The sequence below is a fragment of the Sinohyriopsis cumingii genome, unplaced genomic scaffold (assembly GCF_028554795.1).
Source record: "Sinohyriopsis cumingii isolate HCF-2022 unplaced genomic scaffold, ASM2855479v2 utg001196l, whole genome shotgun sequence".
In the NCBI taxonomy this organism is placed as follows: domain Eukaryota; kingdom Metazoa; phylum Mollusca; class Bivalvia; order Unionida; family Unionidae; genus Sinohyriopsis; species Sinohyriopsis cumingii.
In genome coordinates, this window is record NW_028315971.1 from 692,342 (window position 1) to 699,301 (window position 6,960).

At 32.7% G+C, this 6,960-nt stretch overlaps 1 long non-coding RNA gene across 1 annotated transcript; it reads right to left on the minus strand.

The window, feature by feature from the left end:
• Window positions 1-153: 153 nt before the first annotated feature.
• On the minus strand, window positions 154-6,383 carry LOC149772729 (uncharacterized). The gene is made up of 2 exons (XR_016417609.1): window positions 6,290-6,383; window positions 154-623 (listed from the first exon to the last, which is right to left on the minus strand). It is a non-coding gene; the product is annotated as an uncharacterized LOC149772729 (long non-coding RNA).
• Window positions 6,384-6,960: the final 577 nt, after the last annotated feature.

Sequence of the window (6,960 nt, forward strand, 5' to 3'; positions counted from 1 at the left end):
TGGTTTGCATTCTATGGAGAGAGGTGTATAGGGTGCACACTATTTGAATTCGTATAAAATGGAAAGGAAAGATATTCTGGATCACAGAAGTGTACAGACCTGTTATTGGAAAGCATTTCCTTAACTGTTGATAAAACATCACAATGAAAATCAGAATTTTAGAACTTTTTCAATGATAATACAGATGAATGAAGATACAATGTATTTAGTTCATGGAAAAGTGTGTACTCAGGAGCTGGGAATGGCTAAGGAAGTTTATCTTTTTAGCTTTTAAATAGTCTTTGATATCCTGATGTTTGTGTGGTTCTACTCTATTAAATATGGCCATGCCATGTAACATTTGTCATGTCCTGTTATCCTGCCATGCATTTGTTCATCTGGAAATCTTGTAGACCCAACTTTTCTAGAAGCTTAAGATTGGTCATTTAATATTGACTATGTTGATGAATCAACATGCTTCTTTGCATTGAGACCTGGTCAGATCTTATGTGGACTTGCATTTATTTTGTATCACTTTTGGAAGAACCAGAAGCTCTCTGTTGTTGCAGACGGGATGAAAATGGCTGCTTTCATGTTGGGTGTTAGGCAACTGTATCAGAAAAAGCACACCAACATTGTTTTTCCTGGAAGTACAGAAAATTATTTTCAATGTATAGGGATTACCATTTGCTGACAGTACACTTATGAAATTTTAAAATCCATGTATCACAAAATAAAAAAAGGTGGGTTTTTTGTCCTTTTTTATTTTGAGGCAGCTTGACTCTTTTAGATTTGATACACGTGTATCAGATATTGGCATTCAGGGGCTGTTCTTATTTCTTGAAGTAAAAGAGTACTTATGGAACTGGGTCTTGGCTTCATAGAAGAAAGTTGACTCAAATAGTAGAATGGTATTTTACAGTGTGCAGAAATGTATTGGACACTTGTTTATTGGGAGGTCAGCTCAAAATAGTAAATTCTCATTAGTTAGCAACTGAAATTAGGGATGACGCATAAACAAATGATCATTGCATAAAGTTGCATGTTCGAAATTCCACATGACTGTTGGTCAATCCTATTGATTGCTTCTAGTTTATTGGTACTGCTTTCAGCAGGAATAGGTCACAGTGACATATTTTTCCCGGTCAAATGAGCAGACTAAAACATCTCTAGCCATGTGCCATCAATCCACATCCATGTAGATGTGGAAAGAAGTAGATCAGTGATTCTTGGTTAGCAAAGTTGAGAAAGAAGGTACATGTAGATAGGATTTGACATGCATGTGCTTGATGTTCCATTGGATATTATCATTCACTGCATTTATATGCTGCTCACATTCTTTAGCCAATCTGTGGTCATTTCATTGAAACAATACTTGGCCATGACAAATGGGGTCAAGCCACATGTTCTCATGATTCAGAATAAACCTCCCTGTACTCGAATTGAATTTTTCATGGATAGTGGAGAAAAAAGTTAATATCACTCAGTAAAATTATTACTGTAAAAAAAGGGTCAAAAGTTAATGGAGACATACGAGAATGGTTTTGTTGAAATGTTTACCTAGAATCAGTCACACTCTCCACTATATGGCAACTGGATTTTGATTAGTATCCAGTCACACCCTGCTATCCAGCAGCAACTTGTATTACTATCCATACAGACACCCTACTGTCCAGAAACCTGCTTTTGTTACTATCCAAATACATCTAATATCCAGTAACTGATTTTCCATTAACATGAAAAGCAGAATAACTTAAGTAGTATTTGTCATATTGTTATATTCAATTGGTGCTTTGTGAATATAATTTCCCAAATTTTTAACCTCAGTAGTTTTAGTACAATTGAGTAATTTAAATAACTTTCCACATACTTAGACCTCAAGAATAAGAATTGATATACCTCTTTCTTATTGGCAAGTAACATTGGCATTTTAATACAAAGTGATGCTCATCTTCCAGCACATTGCAATAATTAAAAATGTTTGATCATGTGCGGTGCTATTTAGTCTCTTCGATCTCCCTGATTCAATATGTAAAGTATGGGCAGACATCCTTTTTTTAAAAGGAATTTTCAAAATATGGTATTTTACTATAAGTACTCTCGTAGCTAAAATTTTGTGGCAAATTTATGTATAATCTATCTCTTGAAGATTCCTAATTGCCAATTTTGGATAAATTGGTCAGATAATCATTGTTTAATTAAAGATAAGAAGACTTTTACATTCCCATCAGCTTGATTTATCCACACTTCCCCTAGAACTGAACTATTTAATAAATTTCGAACTAATGATGCCCAATTTTTCTTTCCAGGATGGCTTTCTATGTCAGTAAACGTTAGGTTATATATTACAGATATGTATTTTCTATTATCTGAGGAGATAATCTTAGTTCAGTATTTCAAACTGCGGTAATATCTATAGATCTATAAGGGTGTCCTCCCCAATTCACAATGTACAAAATCGGTTTGGGTATAGTTTTTAACCCCAAGCAGAATTTTGCAAAATTTTAAGCGCATCGGTTCAACAGCATTTCCTTCAGTGAATTGATTTCACTATCTTTAATATGAACATCAACTTTTCCATCATGAAAATGCACCCTTTTCTTCAAAATATCAATTTGCACTTTTGTTGAAAAAGAACGTCAATGCTTCGGATGTTTCATCGATCATGTTTTGGTCTATGACTTCAATAGAACTACAATTAAAAGAGATGTGTGTGTATGTGTGAGTAAGAGAGAGAGAGAGAGAGATAGAGAGAATGGGAGGGAGGGAGGGATAAAGCTGATTACATAAATGAAATTATCAATAAAGAAATTAATGATAGTGGCAGATATTGGTTCATAGTACATGAATGAAAAAGAACACACAAAACAATAGTTTGGAATCAATACTGTTGATTATCTTTGTTTATGAATATTCATTTTGCTAGGTTTGGGTTAAAGAATACTCATACATTTGTCTATGATACTTTAAATCCATCATAATGTCCTACAACAAACCCAACGTTTCGTTTTCATTCCCTTCCTTCTGCAATTCAAATCTCAATGTTTTCCTTTTCTCATCATCTTCTTCTTGCTTTATATATGTCTCTTGTAGTCGTCGTTGAACAAAAGCTTCTCTTTATTTCTATCATTGCAAAATACTGTATAATTCTTCATTCCATTTTCTTCTAAAATCATGAGAGATGGTCTAAATGTTATAGATCATATTAATCCAGAATGTTTAAATGATATAGATCATATTAATGATCCAGATGGTCTAAATGATATGGATCATATAAATGACATGCATGTGCTTGATGCTTGATCATATTAATGATCCAGATGGTCTGAATGATATGGGTCATATTCATGATCCAGATGGTCTAAATAATATGGATCATTTTAATGATCCAGATGGTCTAAATGATATGGGTCATATTAATGATCTAGATGGTCTAAATGATATGGATCACCATAATGATCCAGATGGTCTAAATGATATTGATCATATTAATGATCCAGATGGTCTAAGTGTTACAGATCACCATAATGATCCAGATGGTCTAAATGATATGGATCATAATGATGATCCAGATGGTTTAAATGATATGGATCATAATAATGATCCAGATGATCTAAATGATATACATCATATTGATGATCCAAATGTATTAAATGATATGGATCATATTAATGATCCAGATGGTCTAAATGATATGGATCATATTAATTATCCATATGGTCTAAAAGATATGGATCATAATCATGATCTTCTCAATGGTCAGAATGATATCGATCATAATAATGATCTAGATGGTCTCAATGATTATGATCATATTAAAGACCCAGATGGTATAAATGATATAGGTCATATTAATGATCCAGATGGTCTAAATGATATGGATCATATTAATGATCTAGATGGTTTAAATGATATGGATCATATTAATGATCCAGATGGTCGAAATGGTATGGATCATATAAATGATCCAGATGGTGTAAATGATATGGATCATATTAATGATCCAGATGGATTAAATGATATGAATCATATTAATGATCCAGATATTCTGAATGATATGGATCGTATTAATGATCCATATGGTTTAATGATATGGATCATAGCAATGATCCAGATGGTCTAAATGATATAAATCATATTAATGATCCAGATGGTCTAAATGATATGGATAATATTGATCCAGATGGTCTAAATGATATGGATCATGTTAATCATCCAGATGGATTAAATGATATGGATCATATTAATGATCCAGATGCCAGATGGTCTAAATGATATGGATCATATTAATTATCCATATGGTCTAAATGATATGGATCATATTCATGATCTTCTCAATGGTCAGAATGACATCGATCATATTAATGATCTAGATGGTCTTAATGACATTGGTCATATTAATGATCCAGATGGTCTAAATGATCTGGATCATATTGATCCAGATGGTCTAAATGATATGGATCATAATACTGATCCAGTTGGTCTAAATGATATGGATCATATTGATCCAGATGGTCTAAATGATATAGATTATTTTGATGATCCAGATGGTTTAAATGATATGGATCATATTATTGATCCAGATGGTCTAAATGATATGGATCATATTAATGATCCAGATGGTCTAAATGATATGGGTCATATTAATGATCCAGATGGTCTAAATGATATTGATCATATTAATGATCCAGATGGTCTAAATGATATGGATCATATTGATCTCGATGGTCTAAATGATATGGATCATATTAATGATCCAGATGGTCTAAATGATATATCATAATACTTATCCAGATGGTCTGAATGATATGGATCATATTGATCCGGGTGGACTAAATGATATAGATTATATTAATGATCCAGATGGTTTAAATGATATGGATCATCTTAATGATCCAGATGGTCTAAATGATATGGATCATATTGATCCAGATGGTCTAAATGATATAGATCATATTGATCCAGATGGTCTAAATGATATGGATCATATTGATCCGGATGGTCTAAATGATATAGATTATATTAATGATCCAGATGGTCTCAATGATATGGATCATATTAATGATCCAGATGGTCTAAATGATATGGATCACATTAATGATCCAGATGGTCTAAATGATATGGATCTTATTGATCCAGATGGTCCAAATGATATGGATCATATGAAGGATACAGATGGTCTAAATGATATGGATCATATTAATGATCCAGATGGTCTAAATGATATGGATCATACTACTGATCCTGATGGTCTAAATGATATAGATTATATTAATGATCCAGATGGTCTCAATGATATGGATCATATCAATGATCCAGATGGTCTGAATGATGTGGATCATATAAATGATCCATATGGTCTGAATGATATGGATCATATTGATCCAGATGGTCTGAATGATATGGATCATATTAATGATCCAGTTGGTCTGAATGATATTGATCATATTGATCTAGATGGTCTGAATGACATGGATCATAATGATCTAGATGGTCTGAATGATACGGATCATATTAATGATCTAGATGGTCTGAATGATACGGATCATGTTAATAATCTAGATGGTCTAAATGAAATGGATCATATTAATCTAAATGGTCTAGACGATATGGATCATATTAATGTTCTATATGGTCTGAATGGTGTGGATCATATTACTGATCTAGATGGTCTAAAAAAATAGATCATAATGACCTAGATGGTCTAAATTATATGGATCATATTGATCAAGATCGTCTGAATGATATGGATAAGTAAGAAAAATAAATCTTCACCTAATGTCGTTGTTCATGATGGGTCAGTATCAGTCAGTATCCTAACAAAGGCTAGAATAATTGACCTTTGAAATAGAATTGGTCTTGTTAATAAAGATACAGTTTCGCACAGTCTCTGCGATATCTTTTATTAGTCTCTTTTTATGAATATTTTTTTACATATATTTAAGATGGCTGATCTTAGTTATGGATATAAATAATGCAAATAAACATCGCCCATGAGATCTAGTAATACCTTTCTGTCGTTTGTGACGTAGTTGTCACAAAATTTCCACACAAGTTCGTAGATATTTCAATATTGATGGATCTGGGAAGCTCCGACCTCTCTGCGACAAACCGAAATTGTGTGACGAGTTTCAGTGTATTTTTAACTGTACTCACTTTAGAGGGAAAGAGATAAATGTTTACCATTGCATCGACTCAGTAAACAAAACACTATTAACTTTAAAACCCACATCATCAGCATATATACTTTTGTAATTACTGGATCAGCAAGATTTTCTAGATAAGTCAAACTTTAAAAAATTGTTGTTACCTTCCACTTGTCTGTTCACGCTGTACACATTTCCTTGTTTACAACTGTAAGATTTTATATGTACTAATTGACCCCACGTGGGGTCATTAGTTAGATAACATGTCTCAAATGCTGTCAATTTGTTTTGCTGTGAAAGGGTCTTTTGTCTAATTTTGCTCAGCTTTAAATATAGTGATTTACTTTAGTTGCTTGAAAATTAATTTAGTAGTGAACACTGTTGCTAAGTTGTTGTTTTTTCTCTTCTCACCCATACAACAGAGAAATGTAGCTGACAAGCTAACTTAACTTTTTTTAAATTATTATTTCTGTCTCCTTGTCTCCACCATGGTGTTCACGTGCAAGCCAAATCAATTGTAGAAACTACTTTTCAAACATTAGAACGTGCATTTTTAAACTATTTGTTCCAAAACTTAAAACTTATCTGGATAAACAAAAATAATCATTTTCGTATGACTGCGTTTGATAATACCGCAATACCATCAAAATGATCTTTGATGTTATTTTACCATGCACAGAACTTGCAAACCCCGGATTGACTGGTCACGCCTTTGCCATCATCAACAGATTCGTACACTAATTTGCTGTGTCTACAAAACAATAGCATATGACTTGTGACACTCTTGGTGCAACACAGACAACATGTAAAAGTTAAAACTGTTAATTTTATTTTT